The sequence below is a fragment of the Lynx rufus genome, unplaced genomic scaffold (assembly GCF_022079265.1).
Source record: "Lynx rufus isolate CCGP_SWC_20201006 ecotype Redwood Valley unplaced genomic scaffold, mLynRuf1.p SCAF_3, whole genome shotgun sequence".
Lineage (NCBI taxonomy): Eukaryota > Metazoa > Chordata > Mammalia > Carnivora > Felidae > Lynx > Lynx rufus.
The window spans coordinates 141,608,324-141,623,088 of NW_025814845.1; positions in this window are offsets into that span (position 1 = coordinate 141,608,324).

Below are 14,765 nucleotides of genomic sequence, written 5' to 3' on the forward strand. Positions count from 1 at the left end.
AAGAAAGAAAGAAAGAAAGAAAGAAAGAAAATACAAATGTCTAAGAAACATCAAGGCAGTCTGACGAACAAAATTGTAGATTTTATAATGACATTTCAAAACCTATATAAAGGAATAGTAATGAAAACAGCAGTCTTGTTACACAGATGAAAAATAGATCAATGCAACAGAATGGATTTGAAACAGAGGTCTATATGTATAAAAGACATTAGATGCTTGATGAGAGTGACCCTGTAGTACAGTGAGAAAAAAAACAGATTCTATAACTGGAAATTCATGTTTGAAAACCAGTATTGACTGCATTCTCACAACATTCAGAAAACAAATTATCAGTAGGTTTTGGTCTAAATGCAAAGGGTAAACAGTAAAGTTTTCAGAAGATAATATGGGATAACAACTTCATGATGGAATATGTCAAGACTTTTCAAACATAATTTTTTTTTTAATTTTTTTTTCCACGTTTTTATTTATTTTTGGGACAGAGAGAGACAGAGCATGAACGGGGGAGGGGCAGAGAGAGAGGGAAACACAGAATCGGAAACAGGCTCCAGGCTCCGAGCCATCAGCCCAGAGCCTGACGCGGGGCTCGAACTCACGGACCGCGAGATCGTGACCTGGCTGAAGTCGGACGCTTAACCGACTGCGCCACCCAGGCGCCCCTCAAACATAATTTTAAAAATGCAAATTTTAAAGGAATAAACATGTTATAATTTGATTATGTTATTGTTAAGAATTTCCATCAAAAGTCACAAGGAAAAGGTGAAATGGAAAACCATAGAATAAGTGAAGATATTTGCAGTACATACATGAGATATGTACTGCATTCAGAATATGTAGAGAACTACTACTGATCAAGGACAAAAAAATGTGGAAAATATATTATTCAAACAGACATTTTATTAAATGGAATATATACCTGACCCATAAACATGTAAAGATGTTTGAATTCATTTTCTTTAGAGATATGTAAATTAATGCCACCACATACACTGGAATGTTTGAAATGAGAACCTCTAACTATTTCAAGTATTGGTGAGAATGTCAAACAACCTGAAGACTCTAACACTGCTTGTGGGAACATACACAGTGTAACTGCTTTGGAAATCTGGCACTGTCTACTAAAACTGAACATATACATAATTTTGACCCAGTGATTCTTGTCTTAGTTATAAGGTACAATTCCAACAGAAATTCATAATATATTTACCAAATATCACATATAATAATGTTTATAGTAGCATAATTAGTAATATACAAAATCTAAACATTTATCAAGCACCCATCAGATGTCATCAAGAGGAGATTGGATAAATTATGATAGTCACACATATATAGCAACGAAATCAAAAGCTCTTCAACTGCATACAGCAATATGGCTAAGTCTTATAAACATAATTTTAAGCAAAAGGAAAAAGACATAAAAGTGGATATTCCTGTATTGGTTCATTTATATAATATAAAAGCAAGGCATTGAAATTGGAATAGTGATTACACTTGAAGGAGAACAGTTTACTTAAAGGGAGCTCAGTGGAAGCTTCTATGGTGATAAAGATGTTTTATATCTGGATTTGGGTTCTGGTTATCCAGACAAGCTCTTTTACTGTAAATTCATCAAATTGTATGTGCATGAAATTATGCCTTTTTCATGTATGTATGTTATACAGTTTTTTTAAAGATTGGTTGAATTCCTCTAAACTGTATTTAATTTTTAATTTTAATTTATTTTTTTTTTAAATTTACTGTTTATTTATTTTTGAGAGAGAGGGAGAGAGAGAGAACGTTAACAGCAGAGGGGCAGAGAGAGAAGAGGGAAAGAATTCTAAACAGGCTCCACTCTGTCAGCACAGAGCGGGGCTTGATCTAATGAACCATAAGATCATGACCTGAGCCAAAATGAAGAGTCAGATTTTAACCGACTGAGCCACCCAGGCACCCTTCCCTCTTCCCTTGTGAGATATGATTTTATATTATTGGGTTCTCTTCCTTGACAGTGAGTTAGTTGTTAAGTTCAGTCAACTCTGTCTTAACGATATATTTGGCTCCTTTTTTCCGTTCCCACCACTATGGCCTTGCTTCAAATCTCATTAGAGCAATCTTTTATCTTGCCTCCACTATCACTGCCAAATATGTTTTCTGATGCATAAATGTAATGATATCACCCCTTTAACAAAACAAAACTAAAACACTTACCCCTCATGGGCAAAACCTTAATCGATTTGACTGTTTGTTCTATCAAAGTGAGCTTCTACAGCTGTCTTCTCTATGCTTATTCTTCCATCTGGGAAATTCTTCTACCCAATGCCCCCAACCATATGACTAAATTTCCAGTATTTCATTATTTGTATAGCATCCGGCAACACTCTCGCAACTCTATGCTTTTTACACCAATCTTATGCCAAGTTTCTTCTTTTTTGACACATAACTCATTCTGCCTTTTTCTGCTACTTTTTTACACATCTGTATTTCTGGATTAGCATATATTAAGAGAAAAGGAAAGATTCCCAATTTTAAAAATCTTAGTCTAAAATATCCCTTTTTAAACCTAAACTGTGCAATATATCCCTGATTTTGGATAATTTCCATTTTTTCTTCTCTGGACTAGATATTTTAAGTTCCTTTATACTCTTTTTTTTCTGTTTAATCATTACATTTACTTGCCTTCATCTGCTTAGCCATTACCTTTGGATATTAGGTACTTTGCCAGTTACCCTCAAAATGTATGCTTTCAACTGAATGTAGTTGTGATATTGTGATCAATCTGTATTTTATATTTTGATCTAATTAATTGAAATATAGAACAGGGTAGGGCCAGAGACAGACTTCTTGACTTACATACAGTTTTATTCCTTATTATTAGGGTATACCTTTTGAGTAAATCTATAATTAACTACAAAATCTTCCAACATGCACAATAGCTATTTATTTATGCAAAAAATGAAATAAATGTAGCATAGTGTGTTTGTATAAATTCTCTACTTTTCCATCAAAAGAAACATGGAAAAAGAAAAAGTGATTATCATTATAGCCTTAATGATTGGTATTTAGAATCTACTTATGCTTTGCTAAGTAACCCCACAAATTATCTAAATAATGGCTTAATACACATTAGAACAGAATGTGAATGTGTAGACTGATATAAATCTTAGCGATTACTTCTGAATTCTATAATTTTTTTTCTTTTGGTAACTCATGATATTTGGCTACACTGAATCTTTTGTCAACCTTGTCATGTCATATGATTCCTTAAATACATTGCCCTGTCTGGACCCGAGATCATTTTTGCAAACCTTTGGTTCTATGATCTAACTCACTTCAGCCAGGAGACCTAAGTTACATTTAAATGGATATGGTAAACTGTCATCAGATCTCCCTCAACCCTGAATTTTAATTCCAAATCTTTTTTTATGTGGTTTTGTTCTTTCAGGCTGAAGATTAACTTCTTCATCAGGAAATATAGAAGCTAAAGAGAAACATGAATTTATTTCTTCCCTGTGATCTGTTAACATATTAGCTACCAACTAGAGTTACACATGTCTTTCATGTTCCAAGCAGAAGTGAAAAAACAATGTGCTCAGTTCTTGGTGATTCATACTTTGTGCTTAATAGTTTTGACAAAATTATTATGGGTTTATTTTATTTTATCCTTTTAATTTTTGTACATTTATTAACTTTAGGCAAAGAGGGGGAAAGAGGCAGGGACGGTGAATGAAAAAACTTAGAGATAAAACCAGGGAGGTGGCATGAAGTTATTTTGGGTTTATTTTGGAATTTTTTTTTCCTTTTGTTTCTAGCTATTCCATCATACTTGGCTCTTTCAAAGTCTGCAATTTCATAAAGCAGCCTGGCTGCAGTATTGATTTCTTTAAATACTTTCATATTTTTTTAATCGAGATTTTTGGTTGCTTAAAATGTGGACATATTCTTCTACAACTTTTCATTGCCCACATTCCTTTTAAAGGACTGTAAACCTGGTATACTCTTTATGTTTTGAAATTCTGTTTTTTAAAAATTTTGTTTCTTAAAAATATTTCGCAGTCCAGTGATCAAACTGATTGATATGGAATAAAGACCTAAGGTCAGAACAGAGGTTATGACCTTATATGAAATCCTGAGTTTGGAGAAAAGATAGATACCCTGCCACTAAAGCCTCTCTGAGGAAGATTCATTTAATTTCTTCTGGGCATTCTTCCTAATGATTGGAATATATCAAAGAACAAGATAGAGAAATTACTGCTCTCATTGAACTTACATTTTGATGCTCTGAAGGGAAGAACATGAAGACAATGCTATAGAAACAGGAGTGTTTTTGTGTTAACTCATTTCTTTAAAATTTAACAGAGAAGCACATTTTATAACCAAGTTATTTGTAAATATTAATTATAATAATTTAATGTACATTTTATAGAATGTATCCTGAACTGTTAATCAAAAGCCAAGTATGTTTTTGGTCAAATATAAAGTTTGACTTGCTATTCAGTTATTATTATTATCCAATGATGTGAATTTTTTAGTTCATATTAGGTCTAGATGAATGAAATCACAATACCATTTAAGCCAAACTTTGGAAAAAAATATATATTATATATGCAAAAATTACATATATTAATTACATATATTACATATTATATGTGAATTCAAAAGGATACCAAAGGAAAACTTATAATTAGGAGAAAAATTTCACTTCAGATAGTTTTTGATCAACTGTGAAAACATTATGACAGAACATGAATAAATATTTGTATTACTGTATGCATTGAAGCATTAAATCATTTATTATCCCTGTTGATTTATTTAACATAAATGGTAGATATTGATATGTTAGTCATTAATACTGTAATCCATTTGCCTTTCTTGGGAAATTGGGAATTCTGGAATCTGAGATATAGCAATTAAAAATGAACAGCCTGAAATGTTTGAGTATAGGTTTTTATTTTGCAGGTACTTTTGCAATCATAAAGCTTTCTGGATCATAAAATTATGCAAGCATGCATATGCCATGCATCCTTTGACATAATCAGAGTGATTTGATTTTTATTTAAATGTTATTAAATTTTGATTAAAATTATCTGAGGCAATTTATTGCTCTGATAGTTCTAAGATCCTATTTGTTAAAATATACTGCTTCTGAGGAAGTAATTTAATTTTCAACCTGGTAGTTCAGTTCATTAATGATTATATCTTCAAAACCGAAGTTCTTTTGTAAACATGTGATGTGATCATGTTCAGAAGCTAAGACTGAACGGGTTGCAGACAATAATCCCTGTCATACTTTCCAGACTCACTTATTACCACACTTGTATTCAATGTTTTAAAACCCAAAACCTCACTGCTAATTTCCATAGAACCGAGTGAAAGTAGTTTATATTGGTGCTATGTTGAATATTTTTTTCTTTCTGTTGTTTGTATTTGTTAAGCCATTATAAAATAATTCAAGAGCATTTCAAAATTTTTAAGAATTCACAGGTCTTTCATATCCTTTAGATCAGTTTTTAGATACTCTTTGCACCCTTCCTGAAGAAATATTTGTAGTCACAAGTTATTCAGTTTTAAACGTATGTTGTTTAATCATTTTCTGTTCAGGGCCAAAAGCGTGCATTTTGCTGAAATGTGGGCAATTACATTTTTAACGACCAACACAGTTCAATGTTATCAAGAAACTGCAAGTTTTCATCTGGGAAGAGCTCGGAAAAGCGGTTACTAACATTTTTGACTTACAATGATTGAATTTAATTTTTATTTCAATTCATTGTATGCATTAGAATAATGATCTGTATTATATTTTGCAATTCTCAGCTAGATGATCCTGAAATTGGAGAGGTATGATTTTATTTAATTTTATTTTTTAGTTTATTTATTTTTTTTTTAATTTTTTTTTCAACATTTATTTATTTTTGGGACAGAGAGAGACAGAGCATGAACGGGGGAGGGGCAGAGAGAGAGGGAGACACAGAATCGGAAACAGGCTTCAGGCTCTGAGCCATCAGCCCAGAGCCCGACGCGGGGCTCGAACTCACGGACCGCGAGATCGTGACCTGGCTGAACTCGGACGCTTAACCGACTGCGCCACCCAGGCGCCCCAGTTTCTTTATTTTTGAGAGGGGGGAGGGGCAGAGAGAGAGAGAGAGAGGGAGAGAGTATCTCAAGCAGGCTCCATGCTGTCAGTGCAGAGCCCAGTGTGGGCCTCAATGCCATGAACCGTGATGACCTGAACCAAAATCAAGAGTCAGACCCTCAGCCGACTGAGCCACCCAGATGCTTCAATTTTATATAATTTTAGATTACATATTAGCAAGTAATAAGAATTATAAAATCGCATTTGCTGTTATGTTCAGTTTTTGGTGTATTTTTCCTATTGCTTGATTAATTGATTTAGTGATTTTTCTTTTTTTTTTTTTAAGTTCATTTATTTTGAGAGAGAGAAACATACACAGTGTAAGTGGAGAGGGCAGAGAGAGAGGGAGAGAGAGAAAGAATCCCAAGCAGGCTCCACACTGCCTGCGCAGATCCTGATGTGGGGCTTGAACCCACAAACTGTGAGATCTTGACCCAAGCTGAAACTAGTAGTTGGACACTCAATTGACTCAGCCACATGGGAACCCCAATTTAGTGATTTTCAATTGCTTTTTCGATACTAACATAATAGTGTGTTTGACGAAAGTATAAATTAAAAACGTAAATTAGAACAGACAATTCTTGAAGATATAATTGTCATATATGCAAATTTCACATTTATTAGAAAGGTGGTTAAATAGTGAGATTTTTGTTTAATTTATATGTTTTGTTTTATCTGTCGTTAAAATTATATGTTTAATAATTTTTAGCATTTTGGAAAATATATTTAACAAAATTATTTCATTGACACTTTATAAGCAGGTTGCTTTCAGGTTTGGGCAATTATATAATGTCTTTCATAAATTTGTATCTAATTATGCAAACTCAATGCACATGGCATTTGAATTTCTGCTTTATTTATGACAAACTGTATTAATTTTTTATACTTTATATAAAAAAAGATTATTTTATTTCATTCTCCAAAAAGCTTCATATGTATATGTTATTATTGTAGGTTTCACAGAGATTAGAGCTTTATGACCAATTATTACATGGCAAAGCTTCTCTCAATTTCCAACATTTCAGCTCCTTCCATTGCTGATTATCCTATAACACACTCTCTGTATACATGCAATTAAAAAAAATAGATTGATGTGTCAATCAGTAGACATATAATAAATTGGAGGAGGGTATGAAAAACCTGAATAAAACTTCATTACTATATTTGAATACCAAATTCACCTCTGAGCTCTTGGAATAAATGAATGCAATATAATGGATGATATCTTTCTTGATATTTAATAAAGGAAAATTTCTGAACCTCGGGAACTACTCCTGATATTAAGCCAAAAATTTTTTATAAGAAAATATATTTTTATATTAATATAATTAAATATCAGTGTTTTGATAGCAAGTTTATAAGAATGTAAAAACACACACCACGTTTGATTTTCAGAATATCTATGTCTTAGTGCTTGTGTATGTAACAGGCACATGAATAGAATCGGTGATGGAAGCTGTGAAGAAATTTAGCAGCATTTCTTTCTCACCAGGGTTGATAGTTTTCTCGTGCTGCTGCTTGTCCAATGTGTCAAGAACAGAGACGGGAGATGAGACCTTGATATGGCACCATCCCTTAAGAAGACCTTTTGGCCATGTAGTGTCGATATGATTACATCACACCTTTCCGATCTGAAGGTGTCTATATTTAGTCCTTACTGGATTGATAACTCTGTTGGATGTGGATTTGCCTTTTCTGCCTACAATGTTACCGGCTTATCACTCTCCAAGTAATCTTACAGAATGGCAGATCTATTTCAATGGGTTTCATAAGGGATTGGTTCAAGGAAGTTTTATGAAATCCACTGTTTTCTATATCACTTGGATGCAGCCAAATAGAACATTAAATACATTATTAAAGACTCATCTAAGGAGTTAGCATTGGGATCACACCTTGTTGGAGTGCAGTATTCTCAAGGATGTAACATTTATATTCATCTAATGGCAAATATTGTAAATCCACACAAATCGTTAGACTATGGAGTGGTCTGTAAACTAAGGTTCTGATGGATTAGGTATCCAGGCCAGATCACGGTTCTACTGGGGGTGGGGGGAAGTCACATTCCTCAATCTTTCATAGTCATGACATTTGAAGAGTACTGGTCATTTATTTTGAAAGGCATCTCTGAATTAGTTTTGTCTGATTTTTCTTAAGATTTAAATAAGGTTATTTTTGACAAAAATACCACAGAAGTGAGGAATCTATAAATTCATCATATCTAAGAGCAAGCAAGGTTGATATGTCTTCTAATCTATGAGTATAGAATGTTTTTCCGTTTCTTTTTTTCTTTTCCAACGTTTATTTATTTTTGGGACAGAGAGAGACAGAGCATGAACGGGGGAGGGGCAGAGAAAGAGGGAGACACAGAATCGGAAACAGGCTCCAGGCTCTGAGCCGTCAGCCCAGAGCCTGACGCGGGGCTCGAACTCACGGACCCTGAGATCGCGACCTGGCTGAAGTCGGACGCTTAACTGACTGCGCCACCCAGGCGCCCCTGTTTTTCCATTTCTTTGTGTCTTCTTCAATTTCTTTCATAAGCTTTCTATAGTTTTCAGCACATAGATCTTTTACCTCTAGTTAGGTTTATTCCCAGGTATTTTATGGTTTCCAGTGCAATTGTAAATAGGATCAATTCCTTGATTTCTCTTTCTGCTGCTTCATTATTGGTATACAGAAATGTGACCAATTTCTGTATGTTGAGTTTATATTCTGCGACTTTGCTGAATTCATGGATCAGTTCTAGCAGGTTTTTTTGTGGAATCTTTTGTGTTTTCCATGTAGAGTATCACATTGTCTGCAAAGAGTGAAAGTTTGACTTCTTCCTTGCCCATTTAGATGCCTTTTATTTCTTTCTGTTGTCTGATTGCTGAGGCTAGGACTTCCAACACTGTGTTAAACAACAGTAGAGAGAGTGGACATCCCTGTTGTGTTCCTAATCTCAGGGAGAAAGCTCCCAGTTTTTCCCATTGAGGATGATATTAGCTGTGGGTCTTTCGTATACGGCCTTTATGATGTTGAGGTATGTCCCATCTATTCCTACTTGCTTGAGGGCTTTTATCAAAAAGGATGATGTCTTTTGTCAAATGCTTTATCTGCATCTGTTGAGAGGATCATGTGGTTCTTATCCTTTCTCTTATTAATGTGATGTATCATTCTGATTGATATGTGGATATTGAAACAGCCCTGCATTCTCTGTATGGCTTATTTCACTTAGCATTACACTCTCCAGTTCCATCCACGTTGCTACAAAAGGCCATATTTCATTTTTTCTCATTGCCACATAGTATTCCATTGTGTATATATACCACAATTTCTTTATCCATTCATCAGTTGATGGACATTTAGGCTCTTTCCATAATTTGGCTATTGTTGAGAGTGCTGCTATGAACATTGGGGTACAAGTGCCCCTATGCATCAGCACTCCTGTATCCCTTGGATAAATTCCTAGCAGTGCTATTGCTGGGTAATGCTAAGTGAAATAAGCCATACAGAGAAAGACAGATACCATATGGTTTCACTCTTATGTGGATCCTGAGAAACTTAACAGGAACCCATGGGGGAGGGGAAGGAAAAAAAAAAAAAGAGGTTAGAGTGGGAGAGAGCCAAAGCATAAGAGACTGTTAAAAACTGAGAACAAACTGAGGGTTGATGGGGGGTGGGAGGGAGGGGAGGGTGGGTGATGGGTATTGAAGAGGGCACCTTTTGGGATGAGCGCTGGGTGTTGTATGGAAACCAATTTGTCAATAAATTTCATATATAAAAAAAAAAAAAAAAAAGAAACAGCCCTGCAGCCCAGGAATAAATTCCACTTGATCATGGTGAATAATACTTTTAATGTATCATTGGATTTGGTTGGTTAGTAAGGTTGATGTCTTATCAGTGATGATATTAACTTTAGTCAATTGCATAAGGTGGTGTCTGCTAGGTGTCCCCACTGTAAAGTAAGCATTTTCTCTAATCAAAAAATATCTTGGTAAGATACTAATACATTCTGCAAATATTCTGTTTTTTATTTTTTTTATTTTTATTTTTTTAAATTTTTTTTAATGTTTATTTTTATTTTTGACAGAGACAGAGACAGAGCATGAGCGGGGGAGGGGCAGAGAGAGAGGGAGACACAGAATCTGAAGCAGGCTCCAGGCTCTGAACTGTCAGCACAGAGCCCTACGTGGGGCTCGAACTCACAGACTGTGAGATCATGACCTGAGCCAAAGTTGGACGCTCAACCAACTGAGCCACCCAGGCGCCCCTGTTTTTTTATTTTATTAGAGAGAGAGAGAGAGAGAGAGAGAGAGAGAGAGAGAGAGAGAGAATCCTAAGCAGACTCCACGCTGAGCATGGAGCCCAATACAAAGCTTGATCCCATGACCCTGGGATCATGGCCTGAGCTGAAATCAAGAGTCAGATGCTCAATTGACTGAGCCATCCAGGTGCCCTGCAAATATCCTATCTCTTCTCAAACTTTTCCACTAATTGTAGCTTGCATTATTGAATCTTGACAATGAAACAACTATTCTAAGTTGTTCTAATGATAATTTTCTATTTCCTTCATTCCTTCTACATTTGTGAATTTGAATTCTTCTTTATAGAAGAGCTCTATTTATCTATCATCTATCTATCTATCTATTTGGTTATTCATTTATGTTAGTATGGATATGAATTTTTTGAATGCTTTGAAATTCTATTCATCTTTTTGCTCAAATTTTTCAGTTTTGGACATTGAGATATCTCTCAGATTGCTTTCTCTGCCCTTGTGTATATTCTTTTAATAAAGATAAGCCTCAAATTTAGAAACCTACCTGTATGATCTGTTATCTTGCCCTAAACTCTTCTGTAATCCTATTCTTCATTTTTTTTTTATAACAAATAGTCTATAAATACATCCTTCCCTCCACATTTCACAGGAAACTTGTTGCTACATTTAATGGTCATAAAATATTTATATATTCTGTTTTACTAATTTGCAAAATTGCTAAAATATTTGTACATTTAGGACACTCTGAAAGAAATAACAGATTGGTTTTATTCATTGACAAATCTGGAAAGCAAAAACATGGTAGTATCGAGTAATTATAAATACCTATGCTCTGGAGTCCCACTGGTTTCAAATCTTGGCCTGCCGTTAATGTCAGAGGATTGTGGGGTATCTCTCACTGTTCCAACCTTTGAAATTAATGCAGGGCCTAGCATACTAAGCATTCAAAAATAATTAATACAAAATAATATTATGTAACTTCTTCTTGCCTCACTATGTTCATCTGTAAATACAGGCTAAAGTATTATATAGTTATATTATTGTGAATTAAAACACACACGCACACACACACACACACACACACACATGCACTTAGCAGCAATGTCCAGACCACAGTGTGCCTTCACGAAATGGTAGCTACTATCATCACTTCATGAAATGAATCAATGCTCCACTAAATGGTAGCTGTTTATTTGTTTGCAATTCTTATAAAAGAAAAAAAAACTTTTATTTTTTAAAGAACAAACTAAGAAATCATTTTCTCCTTCATTAAAATTCTACAATAATATGTATTTTAAATTGAAAAATACTAATGAAACACTCTCTTGGAGGTGTTTTCAATAAGTTCCTTTACTTTACTTTAATCATTACTTTTGAAACTTTTAATGTTTCTTTGATAACTGTGCTATAAAGACACATATAGAGTGTATCAACAATATAAATACATGCATGGAAAGACTATAAGAACATTTAGGAAATTATTAACAGTAGTTGTGTTGAGGGGATCCTGGGTGTTTTTACTAAAAACTTAATGTGTTTAAATTTCCTAAAATATGTATGGTGATCAATTGTTACCTTTGTACTCAGTAAAACTATTTTATTGATTGATTGATTGATTGATATCTATTTATTTATATCTTTACTGTTGATTTATTTATTTATTTATTTAAAGCACAAGTAGGGAAGGAACAAGGAGAGAGGGAGAGAGAGAGAATCCCAAACAAGCTCTGCACTGTTAGTGCAGAGACTGATGCAGGGCTGGGACTCACAAACTGTGAGATCATGACCCGAGCCAAAATCAAGAGTTGGATGCTTAACCTACTTAGTCACCCAGGTTTCCGGTGATATTATTTTAAAAGTAGTAATACAGATTTGTTTATGCAATATGAAGGCAAAAATAGGTAAAGATAATACACCAAAATAGGAACTATTTAAAATATGAACTAAAAGCGTACAGATAATTTTGCTGCTAGTATTCTGTAATTTCTATTATGACTTCATACTACCTTTGTGATAGAAAAATAATTTAAGTTTTAAAGGATTACGTAGAAATTGTATATAAAGGGATTAGGTGAGCTAGAGGATTCCAGATAGAAAATTACGAAATGGTTGTCATACATAAAAGAGGGACTTGGAGCTATGAAAAATTAAAGAAGGTAAGGTTGAGAGAAAAATAGGAATAGATGGTTTGGAGAAAACGCACGCTGAGGAAAAGCACTAAGAGTTTTGTTCTTGTGTTCATATTGCAAAATGTAAATGAAACATGAGTTAATGGGCTGAGTGTCATTATCATGTATTCTGCTCTTGTTTACAGCTATTGCAGACAAGTCTGGAAAAACAAGTTATCAATGGTGGGCCTGGGGAGGAAATTTTATCTGTTTATTTGATTTTTTTTAATTTTCTTTTTAAAAATTTTCATTCCAGAGTAGTTAACATACACTGTTATATTAATTTCAAGTGTACGATATAGTGATTCAACTCTTCCATACATCACCCAGTGCTCATCATGACAAGTGCCCTGTTTAATACCCATCACCTATTTCACCCATCCCCCCTCTGGTAACCATCTGTTTGTTCTCTACAGGCAAGAGCTTGTTTTTTAGTTTCTTTCTCTGTCTCTCTCTCTTTTTTTTCTTTTGCTTGTTTGTTTTGTTTCCTAAATTTGGGGAAAGGCATTTTAAACACTGAGTATTATAAACTCACTAACCAAAGTCTGTGAGCTTTATAACAATCTATAAATATTTTGGGGACTTAAACACAGGCATGCCTGTGTCTGCATATGTATCTACTACCACACACACACATAAACAAAGTTATACTATTTAAATTCTGAAAAACAGATATTAAATTTAAATGTATGAATTAATGACTAAATTATGTTGATGAAATAAAATGTACATCATAAAGCAAAGTGATTTATTTTAATACAATTCTAGTCAGTAAAAATAACTTTAAAGGTTTGCAACAAAACTGTTCAAAATGGGATATTTGTAAAGTTTAATACATTTGCCATGCTATAAAGAGATGGGTTTCAAAAGTTGTGGTGCCTGGGCTACAGATTTTTTAAAACAGTGCTTCATGGGGTTCAGCACAAATTTTCTGATAACAAGAATCGAAGTTCCCACAAATCAATAAAACTACAACAATCACAAAAGGAGAGGCGTCATATGTGGGCTGCAGTGCAACAGTATCCGGACCCCCACGCCCTCTAGTTGAGGCATCCCACCAGTATTAATGATTTTGTCTGGGAAAATGGAGCCTGTAGGTGTGAGGTTCAGAGAAGGTCCATATTTCTTCCCACTGCCTGGATAAGTGAAAATAGTGTTGCTGTACTTAGTTTGGAGGAACCCGGGGAATAGATGGAGTACAATTATGAAACAAGTTTCAGTCAACGTATTCTGAATATGGGAAGAATGTGCGTCTTGCAGAGAATAGGAAGAAATCTGGGCCATGAAAGGGGAAATGTCAATCTTTTAGGGACTGGTGGATCAGCAAAAAGAGATTGACTCTTCTAGTCACTTTGGAAGTTTCATTAACATACAGAAATTAAATGGGCTAGGGATGAGATTTTGCAATACCAGAGAGTGGATTGAAAATAGATTATTTCAACCAACTGAGTCAAAAATTGTGTGTATATAAATGTGCAAGTATGTGTTTATAGGGCATGTTAAATGAAGGAATATCATCAGGATTTAATTCATGTGATTATACTGAAGCCTATTAATGAGTGACAAGACTAGACTATCACATGAACAAAGAAAACACATGATTTTATTTATTGCAATGAGTACTTTTGCCATTAACTCATGCTATTAAAAATTGTTACTTCCCGTGCTATTTTTGTGGATAGCTATATATATGATGAATGCAGAATGGCACTCTTCTGATTGCTAATCTATACAAGTTGTAACCTGATTTATCTATTAATGACCTTGGAATTAGTTATACATTCAAATTCCACATGACTTTATTTATTTTAGTCATTTTTTTTATGATAGGCATTCCAACAGAACATTTTGCAGCTACATGAGAAACACTACTCTAACTGCTATTTTGTCTTGTACACCCATGATTACATTCTGCTTACCCTTTATTTCAATGTTTTCAACAATTGGTTAGCCTCCTAACCTCCAGCTCTCAAGTCTTTGAATTGCAGCTTAGGGGCTTGCCTGGGTGGCTCAGTTGGTTGAGCATCTGGCTCTATTTTTCATTTTATATTTTATTTTATTTTATTTTATTTTATTTTATTTTATTTTATTTATTAATTAATTTACATTTTTAGACAGAGAATGCATATGTGAGCAGGGAAGAGGGACAGAGGGAGGGGGACAGAGCAAGAGAGAGAGAATCTCAAGTAGTCTCCATGTTGAGCATGGAGCCCAATGCGGTACTCAATTC